Source organism: Microcaecilia unicolor, chromosome 8 (genome assembly GCF_901765095.1).
Source record: "Microcaecilia unicolor chromosome 8, aMicUni1.1, whole genome shotgun sequence".
Lineage (NCBI taxonomy): Eukaryota > Metazoa > Chordata > Amphibia > Gymnophiona > Siphonopidae > Microcaecilia > Microcaecilia unicolor.
Genome location: NC_044038.1, coordinates 229,798,009 through 229,810,692, shown reverse-complemented (window position 1 = coordinate 229,810,692; position 12,684 = coordinate 229,798,009). Strand labels below are relative to the sequence as shown.

The window sequence follows — 12,684 nt, the reverse complement described above, 5'->3', positions numbered from 1 at the left end:
GTTTTATAAAGACACGTAAATTCTTAATCTGTGTTAAAAAAAAAATTGACCACATGACCTCCCCATCTAGGCAGACTGTTTTAAAATTATTGTACAGAAGTTAGTACTGGTTCAACTACAAGATGATTATCAAATTTTGGATGGTTTTCAGTTTGGATTTCACCCAAAGTTTTCTACAGAAACATTGCTTATAATAGGGGCTTGAGCTATATTTTGATAGCTCTGAACATCTCAGCTGCTTTTAATACATTTCATCACAGATTGCTGCTGGGATGCCTAGAAGAACTGGGATTAGGGGGAAGGTCCTTTGGTGGTTTTGTTCCTTTTAGAGTAGTCAATTCAGTTGCGAATAAATCAGTCTACATCTAGCTGGTTGGACTCAGTCTAGAGAGCCTCAGGGTTCTACTGTATCCACCACTGTGTTTAAAATCTACATGTTGCCACTATGTAAACTTTTGAAAGGGCTAAGAGTATCTTATCGACTTTATGCCGATGACATCCAATTCTTTTTTCCTATTGAAAAATCTGTCATAAAAGTGTTTCATTGCCTACGTCTCTATTTGTCAACAATAAAGAGCTAGATGTCTGCCAACAGATTAAATTTAATAGGGCTAAGACTCAAATTATGATTCTTTCCTAAGTATTTTGATTTAGAAGATTCTTAAATTGAAATCAAACACGAGATGTAATACCTTGGGTTACTTCTGGATTCCGCTTTACCTTTCTTACCCCATGTACAGAACGTACTCAGGTGTATCTTCTTTAAACTGAAACTTTTAAGTAGACTTAGGACTTATCTATTAGAGGATAATTTTAGGTTGCTTATTTTTGCTCATATCACTCCTCTGTCTGACTATTGTGATGCATTACTTATGGAAGCTTCTGGAACCTTGTTCCATCCGCTTCAGTTGGCACAAAATGCTTTGGCAAGAATAGTGACCAGAACAGCCAGATGGGACCATATTACCCCATTTCTTAGGAACCTCCATTAACTACCTATTAATTGGCTTTCTCAATTTAAGATTTTAGTATTAATCTGTAAATGTTTGAACAATGAAGCCCCAGTCTGCTTGGCTACACAATTACAAATATACAGTCCATAAAGGTCCCTTTGATCAGATAATAAGCATCTGCTGGATGTACCCATGGTGAAACATATGCGAATGGAAGAGAATAGATCAAGAGTGTTTTACATAGAAGGTACTAGGTTATGGAATCATCTTCCTGCCCAAATACAGGAAAAGTGTTAAGGCATTCCTATTTAGGAAGGCATTCGATACTGAACTGGAGATTTGAGGATGTTTTTGGGTTATCTGTGACTTCAATGTGAAATTTTACAGCTGTATTTACTTTTACAATCTACGTTCATGTGCTAAATAGAATGCAATTATCTTTAAACATGGCAAAGTTACAGACTTTTTAGCTTGACCACCTAGCGATTTTCACATCTTCAAAATGTTTGCACTATAAACTACCATTATAGGGGGGAAAAAACAGGGTACCAACTTACTCTTAAAGATGTCACAGTTAAGTAGACATTTGATAATATGATAATTTACAGATAATTTCTTTTAAAAGCATTTCAGATCAGAACGGCAATCATTTACAAGGTGTCAGTAGCGGACAAAGTGAGAATCCAGACACTGCATGAGCAAGTTTTTGGAGCAAAGGCAATAGTGACTGTTTAAAATCTAAAGAATGGGAAGCTCAGCACTGTGAAAAAAAAATAGTGACTGCAAAATTGTGTCATATCGTAAATTTTTTGCACCAATGCTTTTATTGTGCAAAAATCGCTAGGTAATAATGCTAAAATGTCGGTAACATCAACATAGCTTAAGATAATTAAATTTTGTCTAACAGTAATATGGATATATGATGATTAACTAAGTACATAACATTTCTTGCTGAAATTCAAATCAACTTCTAAGAAAACTTCAAAAATATGCAGGGGGTTACTTGAAATGCAAGTCATTCAATATTAAACCCAGAATAATCTTTCAGAATGTACGCTGCTTATTATACTCTAAAATAACCAAACATGTTTTATACACTGACTGCATGATCAATACTTGTGCAAAAATCTTGATAGTGTTGTAAGAATTTTCACTCACTCTACTATGGGAGACTAGAATCTTGAGCTTAATTTTTTCCAATTCCAAGTTGAGGATATCCAAGTTATTCATAAAAACTAGAAAAAAGTCAACAGATTAAGTTTACAATTTAGGATAATAGACCAAAGCAATAGATATTTTTAGAAATATAACAAAAGAGTCACTTCAGAAGACATCAACATAGCATGCAAAACAACTCAGGTTTCTCTGAAACTCCAGTGGCTACTGGAACTCTGCACTGCTTAAAGGACAAGAAACTTTGGAGTAAATATTGATATTAAGATATTCCTGCCTACTTAAATCCCAATCAGTGGATGTCCCAGGATATTGAGTGACACCCGCACAGGGCCACTGACTATTCCCTCTGACCGCCATGGCACTGGGTGGTCCATGGGCAGAGACAGGGAGGATTTGGCACCCCTGCTGGCAGGACTGTAGGTGGAGGACTCCCACACAGCTTAGAGAGATCAGTGATGCTGAACGTTAGCTCTGATCATTGCAGCAGTGTCTGGTTAGTGGCAGAGTGGTTCAGGATGGAGTTGGGGCTGAACGAAACATTATCCTGGCACCGCTAATATTCACTGCTGGCACCTGGATACATCGCTGGTGCATGTAGAAGGAGCACGTCGTGGCTTTCTACACGTGTAGGTCAGTGGCTGGAGGTAAGGTCTCAGACCCAAAATGGACATGTGCCAATTTTGATTTTTCCGCACGTCCATTTTCTGCAAAAATATAAAAAGGCCTTTTTTTACAGGCACGCTGAAAGATGAATCTGCGTGCACCCAAAACACACGTCTACACTACCGCAGGTCATTTTTCAGCGCACCTCAGTAAAAGGAACCCATAACTCTCCATTGCCCCGGGTACAACAGTAGAACAAAGTACTACTTAGATTGTGAGCCCACTAGGGACAGATCCAGTACCTGTGAAATGAAACTGTAAACCGCTTAGCTCTTATTGACCTATAAGCAGTGGTGTGCTGGTAAATTTTTAACAATAGGCTCTCTCCCCAGTACACCTCTGTGCCCCCCCCCCCCCCCGTCCACCTCTGCGCCCCCCCCATCCACTTCTGTGCCCCCGTCTACCTCTACACGCTCCCCCCCCCCTAAAAAAATTGTAGAGCTGGCTATTCCCGGGGAGAGAGTTAGCTGGTAAAATTTTAACAACAGGCTCTCTCTCCGGGCATAGCCAGCCCGCAATTTGGGTGGAGGGGTGGGCACAACACATTTCTCTCCCCCCCTACACGTGCAGGCACACTACACATACGCTTATTTATTCAATATCACAATTCTTCATGTACAGCCACAAAACAACCTTTTAGGGTGGATAGTGTTCACAATGAGCTTCTTCTATTACCGACCAGACAGAGATGAGTTTTCCGTTTTCGCATAGTATAAGTTATCACAAGAAAAAAATATAAGAAAACCAATATGGGCTGCATTAGGGGCTTATATAACCCATTTATCATGTATAAACAAAAGAGATCTGCATGAAACAAAATATTTATTTTGACTAATAAACCACTTCCCCCTGAAACATGTTCAAAACAGAATAATCCATTTGTGTAAAAGGTAAACTTCTATAAAACAGATGAAGATCTGTTCCATGTGTGCCCCAATGAAAGGAGAGTTTAATTCTCTACTTCCATTTAATTTCAATACATTCCATCAACTTATAACACCAGGCTTCCCATGGTAGATTACAACAACAACAGTAAGACGAACCCAGACATCAGGAAACAGGATATCCTCACTGAAATTTAGCCATTCATGCCCATTGCCATTGCCCTTTCTCTCCCATCCAGAGTAGTGTTCTTTCTTCTTATTATTATTAAGCTATCTTGCTCCCCCCACCCCCCCGTTCTTCCTTTCCTTGCTGCTCTTTCAAACTTGCAGAAAATGCGATGAAATATTAGATTGTGCTGCGGCCCGCGGAGCCTAATTACCTGGTCTGACGAGGAGGACGACTATAGACTGGTGGCCAGCAGGGTGGTGGAGGAGGACTGTGCACTAGCAGGAAGCAGAAGAGAAGGAGGCGCTACTAGCTTCTGCGGTCGGCCGCGATCTGGGATGGACAGAGGAGCCGAACACCTGCTGCAGGAGCCGTTACAGTCTTGGCGCGCAGGGTGCCGCACGGGGAGGAAGGCATCATGATGTAGAAGATGGACGGGACTCAACCGGAGAGGCGGAGAGAGCGAGAGGAGCTGGGAGGAGCCGCTACTGCAGTAGGAAGGGCACACTGGCGAGGCGGAAAGAGAGCAAGAGGACTGAGGAGCCGCTGGGAGGAGACAAGTGAGCCGCAGAGGTAAGGCGCGCGCCAGTGCAGCACGGACGGAGCAGATTCAGCAGAAGTTATTGGCTTACACCCGGCTGGTCTGCCCCCCCACCCCGCCCTCGGTACGCCACCGGAACCAGCCCAATGCAACACGAGGAGGCAGGGCTGCCACCAATATCAGGTGATAGCTGGTGTGTGCAGGGCGGGCATGCGTGCCTCCATCCAGGGGAAAAAAAAACTTTTCCCGTCCTTCAGCTGAACAACCGGCTCGCAAAATTCTTCAGAAATTAACAACCGGCTCTGCAGAGCCGGTGCGAGCCGGCTCCAGCATACCACTGCATATAAGTGCATTCACTCTGCAGCTTCTCAGTACCTCTCCACTCTCATCTCTCCCTACACTTCTCCCCGGGAACTCTGTTCACTAGGTAAATCTCTCTTCTCTGCACCCTTCTCCTCCACTGCTAACTCCAGACTCTGTTCCTTTTATCTTGCTGCACCATAGGCCTGGAATAGACTTCCTGAGCTGGTACATCAAGCTCCATCTCTGGCCCACCTTTTGATGCTGCTTTAACTCCTAACTCTTACTCACTTGTTCAGAACCCTTATTTTATCATCCTCACTTTAATATTCCCTTATCTCTTATTTGTCCTGTTTGTCTGTCCTAATTAGATTGTAAGCTCTGTTGAGCAGGGACTGTCTCTTCGTGTTCAAGTGTACAGTGCTGCGTACTTCTAGTAGCGCTATAGAAATGATAAGTAGTAGTACTAGTAGTAGTAGAAGGTGGTTTATAAATTATATAATCAAGGAAAAGGACTACAGTTTAAAAATGGGAAGAAGCCATTCAACCTGTGAAACAAACATCTAAGAGTAAAGTAAATCATAAGTTATTCTACAATAAAAATTTGCATCTTGGAAATTCTTGGACTATCAGTTTTCTGTTTTTGTTTGTTTGTTTTGGTTGTTCCCACTTAGGGGCACTTTTACTAAGTTGGGTAGGTGCCTACGTGTGCCCAACACACATCAATTTGCAGTTACCACCCAGCTACCACATGGCCCAGGTGGTAATTTGCTTTTAATGGTAATTGTCATTTTACGCGTGTAGATGATCACCGCATGGTTAACACGTGAGACCTTACCCGTAAGTCAATGGACACCAATTTTTATTTTGCCCAATGCCCATTTTTGGCAAATATTTAAGAACGACCTTTTTTACAGGCGCGCTGAAAAATGGATCTGCACGCCGAAACCTTGTGCCTTACACAAGTGCAGTCCATTTTCAGTGCACCTTAGTAAAAGGACCCCTGTGGGGTTTTTTTGCCACTGAGTAGAAAACTTTGACACTTTTTTCTGAATTCCAAGGAACATTTCTTTCTTTCTTTCTTTCTTTCTTTCTTTCTTTCTTTCTTTCTTTCTTTCGTTTATACTTACAGTCTTCCACTTTTTTCGCATCACATTCACCATTCACAGGAGCAGATAAAGCAAACAGACCCAAGAAAATGGCCAAACTCCACATTTTCAACATCTTTGGTTTTAGTTTCTGGACACTGCAGCAGCCTGTTGGAGATAAGGAGGGGGGGGGGGGAACCTATCAAAAATGTATTAAGCTAACATTATAGGACTGGCAGCTGGTTCCAAATTTTCATAACAACCTCATCTAGAATATTAACAGGAAAAGAGAGCTACAAGTATATACTGGTAATGGAGTAAAACCAGGACTGCTAACTCTTTGTGATAGTGACCCATTCCATATTCAAATGGTGATTCAACATTCCATCTCACAGATTTCACATAAATACATAACTTTACCCTGCATAGCTATCAAATCAATCTTGAGAATACAGCACACTCATGCAAAAGTGCTGGATTTTCTTTAATCTGCAGTCTGATTCCAAACCCTGCACTGAACTCAGAACTCTCACAAACAACACACCTTCCCCACAGACACAGCCTAAAAGTTTCTTTTTTCCAAATATTAAAATTCACCTTCAAACCTCCCCCTGTGACAGAGGGGAGGTTGAAGGCGACCCTCAGGGGGAGAAATGCTGGCTTCGGCCTAACCCCTGGTAAGCCTTTCCTCAGCAGAGAGGTGCCCAGCTCTACCACCGGCTGCCTTTCAGTGCTGTGGAGGACTTGCAGCTCATCTGCATATCCTTACAGCCTTCTCCGGGGTGACACCCAGGCCCACTCCAATCCACTCATGGCCTCCGCTCAAGGTGCCCAGCGCTCCCACCAGGTGCTGTGGAGGACTTGCAGCCCTTCTGCATTTCCTCACAGCTGTATCTGGGGTGACTCCAGGTCCACCCCGATCTTCCCAGGGCCCTCGCTCCAAGTACACAGAGTTTCCAGGTGTTTTGGCTAGGATCAGGCGACCCTCAGGGGAAGGAATGCTGGCTTCGGCCTAACCCCTGGTAAACCTTTCCTCAGCAGAGAGGTGCCCAGCTCTACCACCGGCTGCCTTTCAAGTGCTGTGGAGGACTTGCAGCTCATCTGCATATCCTTACAGCCTTCTCCGGGGTGTCACCTAGGTCCACTCAGGGCCTCCGCTCTAGGTGCTGCGAGCCGGGGCATTTTTCTCTTTACATCTATTCTTCTTCCCAGTTGCTAAAGTACCTCATGTCGTTTATGGCCCCTATCACATTCTCTTCCTAGCCCTGTCCCTTCCTATCTTTTCCTCACCCGCCCTACCTCTCTCCACTACAGGAACTCACTGCCCATCCATCGACTTCATCACCTCACCTTCTCTCCTACCCTCTTCCTCCCTCTTGGCTTTTAATCTCCGTCTCTTTCTTCCCTCCATTTTGCCTTCCCCATTCCACCTAAATACCTCTCGCCTTCGACGCCTTCGTGGCCACACCTCTCCTACTCTCCTCCGCTCTCTTTACTCCTTCTCTTACTCTCAGCTGGTGACATCAATCCCAATCCTGGCCCTCCTCACCAACTATTATCCCAACTCTACAGATCTCACCGTGACCTCTCTAACCTCATCTCTATTCCTCTACTCCCCTCCTCTTCTCTGCCCTTCTCTTGTGCCCTATGGAATGCCCGCTCTATCTGTAACAAACTCCCTATATCCAGGACCTCTTATCTCATGTCACCTCCATCTGCTCGCCATAACAGAAACCTGGCTCTGCCCTGATGACTCTGCTTCAGTCGCAGCCCTCTGCCATGGCGGTTATCTTTTTTCACATACTCCTCGCCCTGCTGGTCGCGGGGGCAGTGTTTGGACTACTTCTCTCTCCCTCCTCCAGATTTCAACCCCTTCTTCCACCTCAATCTCACTGTTTTTCCTCCTTGAAGTCCACTCTATCCGCCTTTTCTCTCCTCTGCCTCTTCAAATAGCAGTCATTTATAGTCCCCCTGATAAGTCCCTTTCATCCTTTCTCAGTGACTTTCATGCCTGGCTTGCCTTCTCCATGATCCTTTCTCCCACTCTCTCATCCTTGGTGACTTAATGTCTTGCTAATGATCCTTCCAACTCTTATAATTCCAAGTTACTCCGCTTTAAACATCCTCCTTAATCTCCAACTATGCTCCACCTCCCCCACTCATCAAAAATGGTCACTGTCTTGATCTCATCTTCTCCTCCAACTGTTCACCCTCTAGTTTCCTTGCCTCTGATCTTCCCTCTCTGATCACCATCTTATAACTTTCACACTTAAATCTCCTCCCTCTCAGTCCCGTTCTATCTTATCTAATTTATCTAGGAATCTCATGATATTGACCCTTCATCTCTATCCTCCCGTGTTTCAAACCTCCTCTCTACTGTGGGCACCATCCACGTCTGTCAACGAGGCTGTTTCTTCTTACAACAATACTCTATCCTCTGCCTTAACACTCTTGCACCTTTGATGACCCGCCCTATAAGGCGTACAAAACCCCAACCTTGGCTGACTTCTAATATCCGCTACCTACGTTCCTGTACCCGCTCCACCGAACGCCTCTGGTGGAAATCTTGGGCCTTGCTGATTTCTTACACTTTAAGTTCATGCTGACCTCCTTCCAATCTGCTCTTTTAACGCGCCAAACAGGATTATTATATCCAACTGACCAACTCTCTTGGCTCTAACTCTCGACTTCTCTTCACCACAATGAACTCTCTCCTCAAGGTGCCCCCTCCCCCAAGTCCCCCTTCATTATCTCCTCAGACCCTTGCTGAATTCTTTCACAGACAAGGTTCAAAAGATAAATCTTGAATTCTCTACCTGCCACCTCTCCCTCCACTAGTCCATTCCCCTCTCTCTCCTTCCCCTCATTCCTTTTCCTCCTTTCCTGAAGTTACTATAGAGGAAACTACACTTCTCCTTTCTTCCTCAAAATGTACCACCTGTTCCTCAGATCCCATTCCCACCCACCTTCTTAATGCCATCTCACCTGCTCATATTCCTTTATCAGTCACATTCTCAACCTAATACTACTACTACTACTTAACATTTCTAGAGCGCTACTAGGGTTACGCAGCGCTGTACAATTTAACAAAGAGAGACAGTCCCTGCTCAAAGAGCTTACAATCTAATAGACAAGTGAACGTCGGTCCGATAGGGGCAGTCAAATTGGGGCAGTCTGGATTCACTGAACGGTAATGGTTAGGTGCCGAACGCAGCATTGAAGAGGTGGGCTTTAAGCAAAGACTTGAAGACGGGCAGGGAGGGGGCTTGGCGTAAGGGTTCAGGAAGGTTGTTCCAAGCATAGGGTGAGGCGAGGCAGAATGAGCGGAGCCTGGAGTTGGCGGTGGTGGAGAAGGGTACTGAGAGGAGGGATTTATCCTGTGAACGGAGGTTACGGGCGGGAACGTAAGGGGAGATGAGGGTAGAAAGATAGTGAGGGGCAGCAGACTGCAACTGTCCCTACTGCCTTTAAACATGCTGTGGTAACACCTCTCCTTAAGAAGCCTTCACTCGACCCTACTTGTCCCTCTAATTACTGACCCATCTCCCTCCTCCCTTTTCTCCAAATTACTTGAGAGAAATTCACCACCGCTGTTCACCGCCGCTGCCTTGATTTTCTCTCCTCACATGCTATTCTTGACCCACTACAATCTGGTTTTCGGCCTCTCCACTCAACCTAAACTGCGCTTACTAAAGTCTCCAATGACCTATTACTGGCTAAATCCAGAGGTCTCTATTCCATCCTCATTCTTCTTGATCTTTCCGCTGCTTTTGACACTGTCGATCACAGCATACCCTGTCCTCACTTGGATTCCAGGGCTCTGTCCTTTCCTGGTTCTTTTCCTACCTCTCCCTCCGCACCTTCAGTGTTCACTCTGGTGGATCCTCTTCTACTTCTATCCCTCTGCCTGTCGGCATACCTTAGGGTTCTGTTCTTGGTACCCTCCTCTTTTCTATCTACACTTCTTCCCTTGGTTCATTAATCTCATCCCATGGCTTTTCCTACCATCTCTATGCTGATGACTCCCAAATCTACCTTTCTACCCCTGATATCTCACCTTGCATCCAAACCAAAGTTTCAGCGTGCGTATCTGACATTGCTGTCTGGATGTCTCAACGCCACCTGAAATTAAACATGACCAAAACCGAGCTTCTCATTTTTCCCCCCAAACCCACCTCCCCACTCCCCCCGTTTTGTATTTCTGTTGATGGCTCTCTCATTCTCTGTGTCTCCTCAGCTCGAAACCTTGGGGTCATCTTTGACTCTTCTCTCTCCTTCTCTGCTCATATCCACCCCTTTCTTTCCGAGCACTCTACTAAAACCCTCATCCACACCCTTGTCACCTCTCGTTTAGACTATTGCAATCTGCTTCTTGCTGGCCTCCCACTTAGTCACCTCTCCCCTCTCCAATCGGTCCAAAACTCTGCTGCCTGTCTCGTCTTCCACCAGGGTCACTTTATTCATACTACCCCTCTCCTCAAGTCGCTTCACTGGCTCCCTATCCATTTTCGCATCCTGTTCAAACTTCTTCTACTAACCTATAAATGTACTCACTCTGCTGCTCCCCAGTATCTCTCCACACTCGTCCTTCCCTACACCCCTTCCCGTGCACTCCGATCCATGGATAAATCCTTCTTATCTGTTCCTTTCTCCACTACTGCCAACTCCAGACTTCGCGCCTTCTGTCTCGCTGCACCCTACGCCTGGAATAAACTTCCTGAGCCCCTACGTCTTGCCCCATCCTTGGCCACCTTTAAATCTAGACTGAAAGCCCACCTCTTTAACATTGCTTTTGACTCGTAACCACATGTTTTTATTTTTTTTTGTTACATTTGTACCCCGCGCTTTCCCACTCAGGCTCAGTGCGGCAGGCAATGGAGGGTTAAGTGACTGGCCCAGAGTCACAAGGTGCTGCCTGTGCCAAGAATTAAACTCAGTTCCTCAGTTCCCAGGACCAAAGTCCACCACCCTAACCACTAGGCCACTCCACTCCTCCTTGTAACCACTCGCCTCCACCTACCCTCCTCTCCTCCTTCCTGTACACATTAATTGATTTGATTTGCTTACTTTATTTTTTGTCTATTAGATTGTAAGCTCTTTGAGCAGGGACTGTCTTTCTTCTATGTTTGTGCAGCGCTGCGTACGCCTTGTAGTAGTAGTAGTAGTCGCACTTTAAATCCTTACACCCTTATTCCTGACACCCTTATAGGCTTTCTCATTTAGTACAATTCCCACCACAAATCACAGCCTCTCTCACCCTTACCAGTCACCCACAAACTTAACCATTCCATTCACTATATGCAGAAACATACCTTTTCTCCACTCAAAACCAAATTAAATATGGTTTAAACTTTCTCACAGCTTTCTGTTAGTACAGCTCTCCCTCACCCAAAACACATCAGTTTTCCCCAAATGTATTCAGCAATGCAGCCATGAAAAGGCAGTCTGTTTATTTAAGTACTCACTTTCAAACTGATACACACAAGCCTGTCTCTAAATTACTCTTCCAATCACTTATTTCACTTTAAACCCATAAAATCTATACTTTTTCTCTTAAATTTCACACACCCAGCAAACGTTTTTTTTCTCTCACTCTCCGTGCGCTCAGCCTGCTCTCTCCTCCAGTTCAGCGGTCTCCCTAGCAACTCATCCCCCGCCCCCTAGAGGAACATCTGACATCCCTCAACCAATCAGCTTGTCAGAAAAAGACAGTTTTTTTTTTCTTATCTGTTTTAGAATCTTAGCTGTCCTAACTGAATCTCCAGGTTGCTTCCCCTTCCCCCCATAGAAGTTAATGCAAAACTTACTATATATAGAATTTTAAAGTCAATTTTAACCTAACCTGTACACAAAACAGCAAGAACCATTTTATAGTACACTCCCCACCTAATCATGGGTTATTCTTTTGTTTAAAAAAAACATATTTAAGAAACATCTCACACTTTCTTCACCTAACTCCATTAAAAATTCCCAAACTAACTTTAAACCTTTTCCAGCCAGCACCATCCACCAAAACCCTGGAACAGCCCCCCCCCCCCCCCCCCCAGAGCCCCAGGAAAAAACATTTAATATATCTTACCATATATTACAGAAGTACTTAGCTTCAATCAAAAGGCAGATACTTCACATCCATATGGCATCTCAAATCTTGAATGATATCGAAGAAGCTTCAAAACATTCCCACGAACTATAGTTATAAAGGCACTCTCAATCACTCTCGCTGTTTCTTTGCTTCATCAGGAGAGGATATGCATAAACATTTATCTTCCATATTGCATACAAAACAAGTCAAAATGGCGACTGCTTATAAAGACGCTCCGACGGATGCACATTTTTATGAATTGACGTCACTTCCTGCAAAGTCTGTATCTCGAGACAATCAATTAAAGGTGTTTAATCCTCAATCAATTAAAATGTTAGTAAAACACTTCCCATTCCATTGGGCCACTCAGACCATTGGGAAATGTTGTATGTAAATGATATATCCATCTTTGTTCTTTTTGGTATAAAACCCTGTAAATATCACCTCGTCTACCGTTATCCTGTATGTGCTCCTAAGCAGCTCCTAAGCCCGTCTTATTAACTTTTCTATACTGAATTAAAGAAATGCCTAAACGGAGAGGAAGGCAAAGGCCAAGCCCTGTGGCGTCTTCATCACCTTTAATCGGGGCTATGGATCGCTTCGTTGTGCCAGGAATTCAGGGAGGCTGTGATTCTTCGCTGATTGTGGAAACGGAGAAGTACCATAGGCGTAGACTGGGGGGGGCGAGGGGGGGCAATGCCCCCCCAAACGACGCGAGGCGCCGCCGCGCCATTAGTTAAAAAAAAACAAAAAAAAAACACATGCAGGCACGCGCTCCTCTCGGTCCGCTTGGCTTCCCTGCCCTCTCTATCTGCGTCCCGCCTTCCTCTG

General features: G+C 44.5%; 1 long non-coding RNA gene across 1 annotated transcript in view; it reads right to left on the bottom strand.

The window, feature by feature from the left end:
• Positions 1-2,127: 2,127 nt before the first annotated feature.
• LOC115475489 overlaps positions 2,128-12,684 on the bottom strand; it is a 32,279-nt gene continuing 21,722 nt past the window's right edge. The window contains exons 2-3 of the long non-coding RNA XR_003943042.1: positions 5,814-5,939; positions 2,128-2,188 (exon numbers count right to left, since the gene is read on the bottom strand). This is a non-coding gene — a long non-coding RNA (uncharacterized LOC115475489). The remainder of the gene's footprint in view (positions 2,189-5,813; positions 5,940-12,684) is intronic.